Source organism: Palaemon carinicauda, chromosome 2 (genome assembly GCF_036898095.1).
Source record: "Palaemon carinicauda isolate YSFRI2023 chromosome 2, ASM3689809v2, whole genome shotgun sequence".
Lineage (NCBI taxonomy): Eukaryota > Metazoa > Arthropoda > Malacostraca > Decapoda > Palaemonidae > Palaemon > Palaemon carinicauda.
The window spans coordinates 122154053-122169684 of NC_090726.1; positions in this window are offsets into that span (position 1 = coordinate 122154053).

Below are 15632 nucleotides of genomic sequence, written 5' to 3' on the forward strand. Positions count from 1 at the left end.
CTCTCCTCCTACTTAGGATTCAAGTTTCAGAAGATAAAGTATGTTCTAAGAGCCATACTCTTCGGACTAAACATGGTCCCACATATCTTCACAGAATTGGCAGACGCAGTCGTACAACAACTACTCCTAGAAACTGTTCAGGTAACAAAGTACCTGGACGACTGGCTGGCGCGGGCAGCACTCGAAGCGGCTGGTTTGCGAGCATCCAAGGAAGTAACCCGGTTCCTGGAACTTCTGGGATGCAGAATCAACTTCAAGAAGTCTCTACTCTCTCCAGCTCAAAGGTTTCAATGACTGAAAGTCCATTGGAACCTGAGATCCCATTGTCTCTCCTTTCTCTTAGGGAAGAAGAAGGAGATCGCAAGGTCGGTCAAGAGACTACAGTAATCAGACAGGATTTTAAGACGCTAACAGGAAAGAGTACTGAACTCTCTCCAGTTCGCAGCAGTAACAGACCCCATGTTAAGAGCACAGCTGAAAGATGTGTCAGGAGTCTGGAGAAGATACGCATCAAGCGCTCGAAGAGATCTAAAATGACCAATATCAGCCTTACTTTGATCACTTCTCAACCCATGGTCGAAGGCCAAGAGCCTAATGAGGACCGTGCCCTTGCAACCACCTCTACCATCGATGATCATCCACATGGATGCTTCGACGGAAGAATGAGGATTTCACTCCCATCAAAAGAAAGTCCAAGGGACTTGGTCATCTCTATTCAAGGCCCTTCTCATCAACATTTTGGAAGCCATGGCAGTCCTTTTGACGTTGGGAAAACTCTCCCCACGCAGATCAGCCTGCTTGGACAGCGGAGTGATAGTGAGACGTCTGAGCCAGCAAGGCTCGAGATCGTCCCAGATAATCTACGCGATATTAGCCATCCCTTGCCTAAAGAAACGGCACCTATCAGCAGTTCACTTACAAATGATCCGTAATGTGACAGCGGAGGCTCTACTCAGGCTCAAGCCGATAGAGTCAGAATGGTCCACAGATGCAGACTCATTCTCTTCCATCTTTGAACAAGTCTCGGAACTGCAGAACGACCTCTTCGTGACGAGCGTCATCATGAAACTACCTCGATATGTAGCCCCATACGAGGACCCTCTAGAGGAGATAACGGATACCATGTTCCTAGTTTGGAATGGATGGACCTGGAATTTCCTGTTCCTTCCATCCAATCTCCTGCTGAAGGTCCCCAACATGCTGAGATCCTTCCAATGAGTGGCAGCTCTAGTGGCTCCCAAATAGCCCAAGAGCTACTGGTCCCCTCTAGTGAGGGAACTGAGGCTGAGGCTGGCCCTTGTACCGAACCCAGCACCGTCTCAACAGGTTCAGAAGTTAACTGTCTTCGGTTCATCACAGAGAACCCAAATACTGCATTTCATGATTTTCTCGCCCAAGCGGTTAAGAAAAGATTTGGGATCTCAAAAGGCAGTATAGACTTCTTAGAAGAATACAAGTCTAAGTCAACTAGAAGAAAACATGAATCGTCTTGGAAAAAGTGGGTTGCTTTTGTTAGGGCAAAAGGACCGAAAGAAATTTCAATAGACTTCTGTCTGTTCTTCTTTATCCACCTTCATAATCAAGGGCTGGCAGCTAACACGATAACTACATGTAAGTCAGCCTTGACTAGACCTCTTCTATATGCCTTTCAAGTGGATCTGACGAACGAAATCTTTAACAAGATCCCGAAGGTATGCACTAGACTTAAGCCTCCAGCTCCTCCGAAGCCCATTTCATGGTCTTTGGACAAGGTCCTACATTATGCTTCATCTGTGAACATTGAAGATTGTTCTCTCAAGGATCTAACCCAGAAGGTTATTTTCCTGTTCGCTATAGCCTCAGGGGCTAGAGTTAGTGAAATAGTAGCCCTATCAAGAGATGAGGGCCATATTCAGTTCACAGAAAGGGGAGAACTGAATCTCTTTCCTGATCCAGCTTTTCTCGCCAAGAACGAGCTACCCACTAAAAGATGGGGTCCATGGAGAATCTGCCCTCTGAAGGAAGATGTCTCTCTATGTCCAGTTGAGTGTCTAAAGGTCTATCTTCGTAGAACTTCAGATTTCAGGGGAGGACACCTCTTCAAAGGAGAAACCTCTGGATCAAACTTATCCCTAAAACAACTGAGGGTGAAGCTCACCTAATCATTTGCAGAGCGGATCCTGACAGTACACCCGCAGGTCATGATCCGAGGAAAATTGCTTCATCACAACTTTTTTCAGTATATGGACTTTGAGCGTCTTCGCTCATATACTGGATGGAAATCCTCCAGAGTGTTCTACAAACACTACGCTAAGCAAGTCCATGAACTGAAGCATTATGTGGTGGCGGCAGGTAGTGTATTAAAACCTGTCGTCTAGTGCTGCGATGAACAGTTAATTGATTGGGATGGGACTATCCATTAGGGTGAAAGGGTGTTGACACTTCCAGTGCAATACCTTTTAACTAAGACTGTTCAAAATCTCAGGTGTGGAATTATACAGATAACACTTGTGCCGTGTGTACATAGTACACAGTGTTGATAGTATACAACATTTACAGAATTTATATTGGGAAAAATTATGAAAATTTCCAGTTTTAGAGTGGCACTCATCATTTCTTCCCTTTCATGGAAGGAAAATATTTTCTGTATACGTTGCTCATATAATTCCTTTAACATGTTACTTTCGTTACACTCGTTTTACCATTTAGTCATTTATTCAAAATAAATGTCTATTAGAATGTAATTGCGTCCTATTTCGCCCTGCAATTTGCACATTAGTATTCTAGAGTTATCTTATTTATTTATTTAAGTAAACCTCATATCATCGTATGCTTACAAACAATGGTTAGAGTTGACACTTATATTGTTCCGACAAAATATACAAACTGTGAGACCGTTTGTATATCTGGTGGATACTTATGTTTGTTCATACAATATATGCTGACCTTGAGGCCCCTTTTCTACTGTCTAGTATGACTCTTCCCTGCAGGGGGCAGGAAGCACTAACATAGTCTATGATTAGTGGTAGTGACGGATAACGGTAACGTCATTTGTCTCGATGGTCCAGATGACTATAAGAAAATTGTCCCAAGGTTAAGGCACCTACGAAAATCCACAGATACAGTACTTTCTAGTAATTCTCTGGTAAACGTCCATCAGGACAACATGGCTTGAGCCCAAAAAACGGATTTTGAGCGAAGTGAAAAATCTATTTTTGGGTGAGATAGCCATGTCGTCCTGATGGAAGGAAGGTTCCTTCAGTAGCTTCCTAGGGTATATTTAACTACAGTGGATATTCCCAGAGAATTTCCTTCAGTAGCTTCCTAGGGTATATTTAACTACAGTGGATATTCCCAGAGAATTAAACTAACGGTTATCACAGAATTCTAACTTCTGGTGCGAGTACCCTAAAGGTTTCCCTCTAGGATATCGTATATCAACAGGGGACGCATGTATGAACACGCCACATAGCTATCTGCACCCCATATAAAGTTAACACTTCGATATGGAAAGGTGGCTGAGTAACTGAGGAGCCGTTCCAAAGTTACTCTCATCCGTGGCTACTTTTGGTACTCGAGACGTAAACAAACGGGCGCCATTGCTAAATGACGTCACGTCCGTCCTCATCCTGAGCTCAGCTCCTACAATCTCCACGATACAGTAGGTCAGGGAGGGGCCTGAAAGGCTGAACTAGAATAAACGGGAGGGTCCATCAGGACGACATGGCTATCTCACCCAAAAATAGATTTTTCGCGTCGCTCAAAATCCGTTTTTTGGGCTCAAGCCATGTCGTCCTGATGGAAGTGTACCAGAGAATTAATGTATCGTGGATTTTTTCCCCTTTAATTCAAGTGCCAAGGGCTTCGAACAGTATTATAGTACATGTCCTTACCAGAGATTCTATGATGAACTAGTTTCCTGCCCCCCCTGGCAGGGAAGTCCTGGTGGGCAATAGGAACATCTCGAAGCGATCATTGAAGAACTACTCACCCGGTGGAGAGATCATGCTGGTCTCGGAGACAGGACAAAGGTTAATATTCGAGTAGGATATATTATCAAGGCATAAGTGAGTATATAACATAATTACTTATATTATTCTTTAAATCAAACATTAAAGAGGTAAATGAAACTATAACAATCGTATGTTTCTTAATAAGGAATAGGGGCGAAAGGAGACGCACATGGTAATAAAATAGACATTTTATTTTTAAGATTGCAGATCTATATGGACGTAATTACAATAATGATTATAGAATTTATTTACAGTAATAATGAATAATGTACATAGAAATGAAAGACGGTGATCTTGAGTCTGAAAAGAAAAGTTTGCTTTTTAGAAACACAAGTTCCCAGAGGAACGTCAGTCTTTTAAAGTTCAAAAGAAAAACACTCCATGCCCTAGGGCATGTGGCACGCATGTAAATTTCTATGACATTTCACCTTGGTAAAGAACAGTCTATTAGAAACACTAAGTGTCCATTAAATCACTATGTATCACGATAGGGTCAACACAGGCACCCGTAGAATTAGAGTCCCAAGTAATTCACTGTTTTATGCAGATTTAAGCAGCAGGTTTCATAACACTACCTGCAGCTACCACGAAATGTTTCACTCCGTGCACTTGTTTTGCGTAGTGCTTGAAGAAAACGCGCGATGATTTCCAGCCTGTGAAGCTCTTGAGGCCTTCGAAATCCATACTCTGGAAGAAATTCAGAGAAGAAGCGACTTTCCTAGGATCGTGACCTGCGGGTGTACTGTCAGGATCCGCTCTGCGAATGAAGTAGGTGATTTTCGCCCTTAGTTGTTTCAGTGACAGGTCGCTACCCGATGTTTCTCCTTTGAAGAGTTGTCCTCCACCGAAGTCTGAAGTTCTTCAAAGATAGACCTTAAGATTCTCCACTGGGCATAGAGAGACATCTTCCTTCAGGGGGCAGATTCTCCAAGGGCCCCATCTCTTGGTGGGTAGTTCATTCTTGGCGAGAAACGTCGGATCGGGGAAGAGGGTAAGATTTCCTGTCTCGGCGAACAAGATATGACCCTCTTCTCTTGATAATGCCACTATTTCACTGACTCGGGCTCCCGAGGCGAGAGCAAAAAGGAAGATAACTTTTTGAGTCAGGTCTTTCAGAGGGCACGAATCGTTGTCCAGGCTAGAAGCAAAATGGAGCACCTTGTCCAGGGACCAGGAGATAGGTTTTGGTGGAGGTGCTGGGCGTAGTCTTGCGCATGCCTTTGGCAGTTTATTGAAGATATCACTGGACAGATCAATCAGGAAGGCATATAGGAGTGGTCTAGTCAAGGCCGATTTACAAGTGGAAATCGTGTTGGCCGCTAAGCCTTGTCCATGAAGGTGAATGAGGAAGGACATGCAAAAATCAATGGTGATTTCCGTAGGATTTTTTGCCTTGACGAAGGAAACCCACCTTTTCCAGGAAGATTCGTACTGCCTTCTGGTAGACTCTGTCTTGTACTCCTTGAGGAAGTCTAAGCTTTTCTTCGAGATCCCAAACCTTTTCTTAGCGGCTAAGGAGAGAAAATCATGAGATGAAGGTCCTTGACTTTCAGTGATGAAGCGAAGACAGTCGACTTCTGTACTTGTTGAGAGAGGACTGGGCCCGGTAGAGGGATCAGCATGGGCTGCAGCTACAGGACCAGGGGATACCAATTGCTCCGGGGCCACTTGGGAGCCACTAGGGCCGCTGTCCCTTTGAAAGTTCTCAGTTTGGATAGGACTTTCAGCAGAAGGTTAGGAGGAGGGAACAGGTAAATCTTGGACCATCTGTTCCAATCCAGGGACATGGCGTCCACCGCTTCTGCCTTGGGGTCCTCGTACGGGGCCACATATCAAGGAAGTTGATTGTTGTCGCTCGTCGCGAAGAGATCGATCTGAAGTTCCGGGACTTGGTGAGAGATGAAGGAGAATGATCTTGCGTCTAGAGACCATTCCGACTCTATTGGGCTTGTCCTTGATAGAGCGTCCGCTGTCACGTTGTGGAATCCTTGTAGGTGAACTGCAGACAGGTGCCATTTCTTCCTTTCTGCCAAACGAAAGATAGGGAGAAGCACCTGATTTATCAGGGGCGATCTCGAGCCCTGACGATTGAGACATCTGACTACCACCGAGTTGTCCAGAGTCAGACGGATGTGGATCGAGGGAGGCGGGGAGAGTTTCTTCAGGGTGAGAAGAACCACCATGGCCTCCAAGATGTTGATGTGAAACGTCTTGAATAGGGGAGACCATGTTCCTTGAACCTGCTGTTGGTGGGAGTGACCTCCCCAATCCTCCAGTGAAGCGTCCGTGTGGATGTTGATCGATGGAGGTAGGTGTTGAAGAGGGATGGACCTTTTCAGGGCCTTTGCTTCTGACCACGGCTTTAAAAGTAAGCGAAGTCTGTTTGGAAGCCGTCTCTTGAGGTCTCTTCGAGCGATGGATGCGAACCGTCTCCAGACTCCCGCGGCATCCTTTAGCTGTGCGCGAAGCACTGGGTTTGACACTGAGGCAAACTGTAGAGAGCCGAGAACTTGTTCCTGTTGGCGTCTTGAGATCCGTTTGGATTTTAAAAGCCTTCTGACAGACCCTGCTATTTCCTTCCTTTTCTTCTGTGGAATGGAAAGGCGGTGTGACTGAAGGTCCCAATGGATTCCCAACCATTGGAACTTCTGAGCTGGAGAGAGGCGAGATTTCTCGGCGTTTATCTTGAAACCCAGATGCTCTAGGAACTGGGTGAATTTGTTGCAGGCTCTCAGACAATCTTCGGGCGATGTCGACCAGACTAGCCAGTCGTCTAGGTAGGCCATCACTTGGACGCCCTGAAGACGTAGCTGTTGGACGATTGCGTCTGCCAGCTTGGTGAAGATTCGTGGAGCCATGTTGAGCCCGAAGGGCATGGCCCTGAAGGCGTAACTTTTCCTTTGGAGTCGAAATCCCAGGTAGGAGGAAGCGTAGTGATTCATTGGAATGTGCCAGTAGGCATCCGCCAGGTCTATGGAGACCGTGTAGGCCCTGTGAGGCAGAAGGGTCCTTATTTGTTGCTGAGTCAGCATCTTGAATTTGTTGTTCGCAACGAACTTGTTGAGAGGGGACAAGTCTAGAATGACTCTGAGTTTGTCTGAGTCTTTCTTGGGAACACAAAAGAGTCTCCCTTGGAACCTGGTTGACTTTACCCTCCTGATCACCTTCTTGTTCAAGAGTTCCAGGACATATTCTTCCAGGAGGGGGGTTGACTGTTGGAAGAATTGCTGGAAGGATGGGGGTGGTTGAGTCCAGCTCCAGCCCAGTCCTTTCTTGACGATGCTGTGTGCCCAAGGATCGAAGGTCCAACGATCTTGGAATTGGCGGAGTCTTCCTCCCACCGGAAGCACTTCATTGCTTCTGGTGTCCCGAGGGTTTGCCACCTCGGCCGCTAGCTCCCCTTCCTCCTCTGCCTCTGGAGGGACGGCGAGAAGAATCTCTGCCGGAGCCTCTGCCTGAGCCCCTACCTCTGGGACGAAAGGTAGTAGAATGTTGCTCATAGGCAGGGGTGAAGACCGGCGACTGCGACACCACCGGCTGGGGGACCAATTAAAAGGTCTGATGTGGCTGTGTGGCCACTTGGGGAGTAGCGGGACCCGGAAACTGACGTCTTGGTTGACGTTGCTGGGGTCTGGGTTTTGAGGATTTCCTCTTAGGCTGAGGGTCATCGTCCTGAGAGGACTTCCTCTTTCGGGACATGCCCCACTTGTGGAGAAGGTTCCAGTTCTCCGTGGCAGCTTTGTCCGCTATCTCTTTCACCAAGGCGGACGGGAAGAGATGTTTGCCCCAGATGTTGGAGGAAATCAGTCTCCGGGGTTCGTGTTTCACCGTTGCACTGGCGAATACGAATTCCCTGCAGGTTCTGCGAGCCCTAGCGAAACTGTACAGATCCTTGGTCACAGTCGCCAGGTGTGACTTAGCAAGGACCATGTAAAAGTCCGGGACTCTGGTGTCCCCGGCCCTGAGTTCTAGCTGTACCTGATGTGACAGCGAAGCGGCGAGTCTCTCCTTAGTATCCTGTTCCCTACGAAAGAGATGATCATTCAGTCGTGGGAGGTCCTCGTTGAACTGACGACCAGCCACATCAGGTTCTAGTTTCCCCTACCGTGAAAGTAAGCTGGACGTCTTTCCAGTACCTGTCATCGGGGGGAAGAGTGAGGGAGAAGGGCCTGCACTCCTCCAGTGCAGGGCAAGGCTTCCCTTCCTCCACAGCCTTCATGACCGCTTGGAAGGCCTTTTCAATGAAGGGGAAGGTCGCAGTAGCTGGAGCAACAAAGGTTGGATGCTTCTTGCTCAGCTCTGGCATCCTGGAGTTTGTGAAACCCCGACTCTTCACTGCTTGAGCTAGCATAGCTTGGCCCTTCGCGAGATCGAACACTATCACTTCCTTAGGTTCGGTCTCTTCTTTTGAGGCTGGTTCGGACCTGAGCCGGACGTAACAGTCCGGATAAGCCTCGAAGTTCGGGAAGAACTCCACTTCTTCCAGAAGAATAGAGCCAACCCTTTCACTAATGAAGATTTTGCCAGTAGTGATTGGCATATGCTCGGCGTATCTCCAAGGGTTAGCTTCCGAGCAGGTGGGGAGGTCCTTAACCGAAATCTTTTTCGGTTGTTTGAAGCCGACGAGAGTCGTCCGGAATTGTTCCTGGGTCTCTCTCAGCTTCTTGTCCATGAGGGCTTCAAGCATTCTGAAGACCTCTTGAGTGGCCGATGGAAGATGGTCCGGGGTGGAAGAAGTCAAAGAAACAGGTTCCTCGGATGGCACTGGAGTTGCTGGGGGAGCTGGAGCAACCTCGTTCTCCGAGTCAGGGTATTCCACCTGATCTTCCTCATAGTCGAGCTCTTCGCCCATGAGGTTCTTCTCCGTCTCTTCAGACACCTCCGACATACGTTCCACGTTGTTGGAATCAAGATGGCACTCACGCATGGACTGTGCCATGACGATGTCGGGTTCGACCACTATTTGGACGGTGGGAATTTATTCTCGAGGGATCACCGAGTCCTTGGATGCTTTCGGAAAAAGCAAAGCCCTCAAATCTTCATTGGGAAGATACGGTCCAGAGGCGTTCTTTTGGAAGCCTCGCACCCATTTGCGTAACTTCTCTCTAGCGATGTCCCTTACCTCCGTGGTAGGAGGATCGTTGAACGCCTCGTCAAGAAGACTTGCAGACTGAACAGTTCTGCGGATCCAAGAATTTGAGGTCGCCTTTCTTGGCGGCGCAGGGGGCGTGGGTCCGGCACGCCTTGTGCCCGTAGAAGTCCGGGCGCTTAACTCTACAGAAGTTGCTTTCACACTTCACATACTCCTCCTGTAAAAGAAAGAGATCATGAGTACATGGAAGGCATAAGAATGACTTACATTGACTTAAGAATAACTTAATCTATAATAGCATATTAATGTTCAAGATTGATGAGCAGGAAGGGAAGTAGATAGACACATACTTGTGAATCCCGCCCAGCCGGTTACCGTAACCTTATCCGTAGACAATTCCTTAGGACCCGAGGGTTGCAAATGAGGGAAAATCCGTATGGATGAGCCAAGCTAGGCTTCCTAAAAAGGAATTGTTTGCAGAGTGTAAAAGGATCTGAGACCACTCAGAGCCTTGGGGGAGAGGGGAAAATAGGATAAACCCCTTAGTAAAATGTAGGTTCCGGCAATCGACTGCACTGAGATGCACAGAATATGCTGAAAATGTTGTAATGTGCAATCAAACAGCATAGCCACTATATTAGTTGGTATAACAATACCTATATGGAGGTGGCCAGGCTATCTGGCTGCATCAGATTGACTGCCGGCATGTTGCAAGCAGCCAAGGAAGGGGTACATGTCCCTTAGCACCTCATTAGGGGGCGCCGGCAGACCGACGGCACGCCAGAGGCCGGTCCTGCAGGGTGGAAAACATCAAGGAGGACACACTGAGCAACCGAGATGGACAATACCACAGTGGCGACCGCCGGCACAGCGGCGGGTCGCCGGAAGAGGCGGCGGGCTCCGGCAGCCGGAGGCTGACGGCATGGTGAACCTTAGTTTAATTCATAAGATATATATATATATATAAAGGGGGGATACCTAGACTGCCGGCAATCAATGCCGGCATGTGGGCGGCAGTCTCCGGCAGTCGGCCAGCTGTCGCTAGGTAAATATAAGGGGTGGGACGTCGGCGGAATGTCGACGGAAGGGGGCAACCTCCGGCAGACGGTAGGCTGACGTCGTAGAGGGGAGGTATCTTATGAATAGAGGTCACCTGAGGTAGTGGCGGTTATCGCCGGCAGTAGAGGCGGCAAGGGACCGGCACCATGATAGAGAGAGAGAAAGGTAAGAGGGGATGGGAGGGGTAATATCCTATACCCCTCCGGCATCCCTCCGGAGAGAGTGCACTCATGATAGGAGTAGGTACTCCTAACATCCGGCGGCAGTGGGCCGGCAGACGGCCGGGAGCCTGAGGTAACCCAAGGGAGGGATAGAGAGCACTCAAAGAGGGGGAATCCTCCGCCGGCAGGACCGCCGCCGGCAACCACCCTTATAGAACGCTATGAAGGGTATGTGTACCAGAGCGGCCAGCTCAGCAGGAGAACAAGGTTAGCCCTAGCACTCCACCCAAGGGAGGAGTTGTAGGAGGAGTTGTAGGACCAAGGACAGGGGTGTGTAGGCAGGCCTACACCAAAGGCATAGAGTGGGGAGGGAGAAGTAGGGGTCTTTCTTAAATGGGTAGACTCTGTATGAGAGAGGCCACCAAGGCAAGGGATAACACTCCCTAACCTAGGATAGGTAGCCCAGATCAGGTACAGTACTAATGTACTGTCCTAAACTATAAAAGCCAGAGTCTGCCCCCAGAGCTTAACCTAGATTAGGAGGACCAACTCCTAGGCTAGGAAAGCCTGGAAAGACACATCGCTAGTTGCAGGGAGGAAGGAGTAACCCAACCAAGTGCAACTGGGGAAGGGCAGAGCCCTTCCTAATGTCTCAGGCGCGACCCTAAGGGGGGGTCATTCCCTTAGGGTAAGCTGAGAAGCGATAAATACTCTGGGTGAAGACAAGATTCTCCCTATTATAGAATAAGGGAAAGCAAGGCTACCTAGAGGGAATTACCCGTAGGTAAGGGGAATAGGAAGCATACAAGGGTTCCTACATTAGGTTAGGAGGGGGTTGGTACACAAACCAACTCAGTCCCTTGTATGGTCCCCGAAGGCGAAAACACTTACATCACAGTAACTAGTATTTTTGGGCTCAAGCCATGGCGTCCTGATGGAAGGTTCCTTTTTGGTAGCTTCCTTGGGTATATAACTACTAGATATTCCCAGAGAATTTAACCACAGGTTATCACAGAATTCCATCTTCTGGAGCGAGTATCCTAAAGGTTTCCCTTTAAGACATCGTATAGCAACAGGGGACGCATGTATTAACGCGCCACATAGCTATCTGCACCCCACATAGAGTTAACACTTCGATGTGTAGGGGCGGAGAATAGCTGGGGAGCCGTTCCACAGCTAATCTCGTCCATGGCTACTTTTGGTACTCGAGACGTAAACAAACGGGCGCCATTGCTAAATGACGTCACGTCCGTCCTTATCCTTCGCTTAGTAGCTTGCCTTACTAGACGGATTTTTCCCTGTGCGTATCTTATCGACTTGCATCTTAGCCATGTCTCTACCCTCGGCCTCGCCTTCTTCTGGAAAGTTGAGTACAAGGTTCCAGTATTGTTTAAATAAGCTCTGACCGTAAAGTAACTTTTACTTTTCGAGATATTTTATGTTTTGTGGCAGAGCTGTGCTACTACCGGACCCGCCATTTTATGGCGTCGCTGTTGTTTTGCATGCCTTATTTAGCTAGCCTCAACAGCGTTTTCCGGCCTCATTAACTAATCGATACTATTAGTTATTTAGTCTTCATAGCTAGGAACTTTATATATCGTGTTTTGACGCTCTTTTATTGGTCATCGACTGACCCCATACCAGTTCGCTAGTCTAGCCCCTAGGCCAGAGTGCCTATCATCAGTGTTCATGCATGATATATTTCAGTGTTCCTAGGTTTAGTTATGAAGATAGTGGCATTATTTTATGATACTGTTTACTGTGATGCAAGTGTTTTTGCCTTCAGGGACCATATAGGGGATAGGTTTGACAGTGTGCCTCTCTAACCTAACCTAATTGTAGGCCCCCTATATGCTCCCTTCACCCCCTGCCTTAGGGCATTCCCTCTGCGTAGCCTTGCTCCCCCTACCACGTAAGGGGATCAAGCTCATACCAGAGTACTTATCGCTTCTCTGTCCTCCCTAAGGGAATGATCCCCCCTTACGGCTGCGTCCGAGAATGAGGAACGGCCTGCCCTTCCTCTATTGCTGAGGCTAGGCTTCCTGACCTTCCCTGCAATGCGATACGTCTTCCATCCTTCCTAGTTCAGGGTGTAACATCCCTGCTCTAGGTTAGGCTTGGGGGGAGTTAGTTCTGTGCCTTGCTGAAACGGTATCCATGCACCGTTCTCAGACAGGCTGCCTAACCTTAGGCTAGGGAGCGTCCTCCCTTCCTTGGTGGCCGCTTTGGTACAGAGCCTCTCCTATAGAAGACCCTTCTTCTTCTCCCCTCCCCACCTATCTCTTGTATGGCCTAGCCTAGACTTAGGTTAGTCTATACCCATCTGTCCCCTGTCCTACAACTCCTCCTTATGGTGGAGTGATAGGGCTACCTTGAGTCCCTGTGTGCAGTCCGCTCTGGTACATATACCCTTCATAGTGTCCTATGGGGTTAGCCACTGGATGCGTTTTGTCCGCAGGGGTTCTCCCCCTCTTGGGTGTTCCCTAGCCCTCCCTTGGGCTACCCTGGCTCCCGGCCGCCTGCGGCCCCTGCCACTGGATGATAGGGCTAGCCTCTATCATGGGTGCACCCATTCAGGTGGGATGTCTTGGGGTCCGTGTCCGTACCCCTACGTCCCTCCTTCTGTCTCTTTCACTGTCCTGGTGCCGGTCCCTTGCCGCCTCCTCTGTCGGTGATACCCACCTCCCACCCTTGGTGACACATTCCTTGCCCCCTGGGCCGTCAGTCCTCCGTGTGCCGGGGAACTGCCGCCTCCCGTCGGCGTACAGCCGATGGCCTTCCCTCATACCTCATAGCTTCGGTCGTCCGTCCATCGGTCCGGCCCCCGGAGTACCGGCATCCACTGCCGGCAGTCCGGTTCTGCTATAGCCCTTCCTTGTCCCTGTCACCAAGCCGGCAACCTTCGGGTGCCGGAGCCACCGCTTCCCGCCGGCGTGCCACCGTTGTGCCGGCGGCCGCCATCCTGGCATTACTTCTGACTTCAATATTTGTCTTCCCTAATGCCAGAAACTCTACTGGAGCGGCCTCCGGCGTGCCGTCGGTCTGCCGGAGCCTTCCGGAGGCGTCAAAGCGACTTGCACCCCTTCTCCTAGCTATCATCTCATGCTGATAGCCCTACATTGCAACCAGATGGTTTGACTACATAAATAGATAGGTATTGTCTTACCGTTCTATTAATAACCATGCTGTCTTCTTGCATATCACAAATTTCCAGCATGCTGTGTGTATCTTAGCACGGCTGGTTGCCGGAAACCGTTACCCTATGGGATCGTCTACATTCCCAATTCTATGGTCTGAGTGGCCTCAGTCCCAGCTTTATATCCTTGGCAATTCCTACTAGAATTCCCCCTGCCTCCCTGGCAATCTATGAGGAATTCTGCCCTGTGCCCTTGGTCACAAACAAATTGCCTATGGATAAGGTTACGGTAACCAGCCGGGCGGGTTACATGGAGTGTGTCTATCTCCTTCTTTTCCGCCCACTCTCAAAAACATCACATTGTTTATATCACTTAAAATTAAGTTAAAGATTAATCCTTTAATATTTAACTTTAGAATATAAGTCATTCTTATGACTTCCCCATACTCATGTTCTCTTTCTCTTACAGGAGGAGTACGTGAAGTGCGATCACGGCTTCTGTGCAGTGAAGCGCCCGCACTTCTACGGGCACACGGCGTGTAGGACCCACGCCCCTTGCGCCAACAAGAAAGGCGATCTGAAGTTTTGGGACCCGCAGAACTGTACAGTCTGCAAGGACCGCCTGGTCGAGGCGTTCAATAATCCTCCCTCAGCGGAGGTTAGGGACGCTTCTCGAGAGAAGCTACGCAAATGGGTGCGTGGCTTCCAGAAGAACGCCACTGGACCATACCTTGCCACTGAAGACTTGAGGGCCTTGCTTTTCCCGAAGGCATCCCCAGACTCTGTGGTCCCCAAGGATCAGATCCCCACCGTCCAGATAACGGTGGAACCCGATGTAGTCATGGCCCAGTCCATGCACGAGTGTCACCTGGATACCGACAACGCGGAACGTATGTCGGAAGTGTCGGAGACCACGGAGAGGAACCTCATGGCCGAAGAACTGGACTATGAGGAAGACCAAGTGGAATACACCGAGTCGGAGCAGGAGGTCGCTCCGCCTTCCACCCCCGCCCCAACTCCTACACCGACGGATGTATCACTCCCGTCTACCTCCGCCACCCCGGACCCCATCCCATCCAGCGCCCAGGAGATGTTCCGTATGCTCGAAGCTCTTATGGACAAGAAACTCCGTGAGACACACGAATACATCAGGACCATGGGAAGTTCAAAGGATCCGAAAAGGATTTCGGTCAAGGACCTCCCGGCATGTTCGGACGCCAACCCCTGGAGGTATGCCGAGCACATGCCTATCACAACGGGCAGGATCTTCGTCAGTGAGAAGGTCGGCTCGGTTGCCCTGGAAGAAGTGGAATTCTTCCCGAGTTTTGAGGCTTATCCGGACTGTTACGTCCGACTTCGATCCGAACCTGCCTCTAAAGAAGAGACCGAACCTAAGGAGGTGATAGTGTTCGATCTCCCGAAGGCCCAGGCTATGCTGGCCAATGCTGTTAAAAGTAGGGGTTTTACCTGCTCAAAGCTTCCGGCGCTGAGCAAGAAGCACCCTACCTACGTCGCACCAGACGATGCGATCCTCCCCTTCATGGAAAAGGCCTTTGCTGCGGTACACAAGGCAGTGGAAGAAGGGAAACCTTGCCCTGCACTGGAGGAGTGCAGACCCTTCTCCCTGACTACTCCCCCCGATGTTCGACACTGGAAAGATGTCCAGCATACCTTCGTGGTGGGGAAACTAGAACCTGACGTTGCTGGACGTCAGTTTAACGAAGACCTCCCGAAACTTAATGACCATCTCCTTCGTCGGGAACATGACACGAAGGAAAGGCTCGCCGCATCCATGTCCCTCCAGGTACAGCTCGACGTCATGGCCGGTGACACTAGAGTCCCCGATTACTACATGGTGCTCGCCAAAACGCATTTGGTGACTGTAGTTAAAGACTTGTACAGCTTCATGAAGGCTCGTAGAGCCTGTCGTGAATTCGTGTTTTCCAGTGCCACAGTGAGACACGAACCCGGGAGGCTGATTTCCTCCAACATCTGGGGTAAGCACCTCTTTCCCTCTGCCCTTGTGAAAGAGATCATCGACAAGGCCGCCACGGAGAACAGGAACCTTCTCCACAAGTGGGGCATGTCGAAGAAGAGGAAATCCTCTCAGGACGACGGCCCTCAACCTAAGAGGAAATCCTCCAAGCAGAAACCCCAGCAACGTCAACAGAGACGGCAGTTTCCGGGATCCG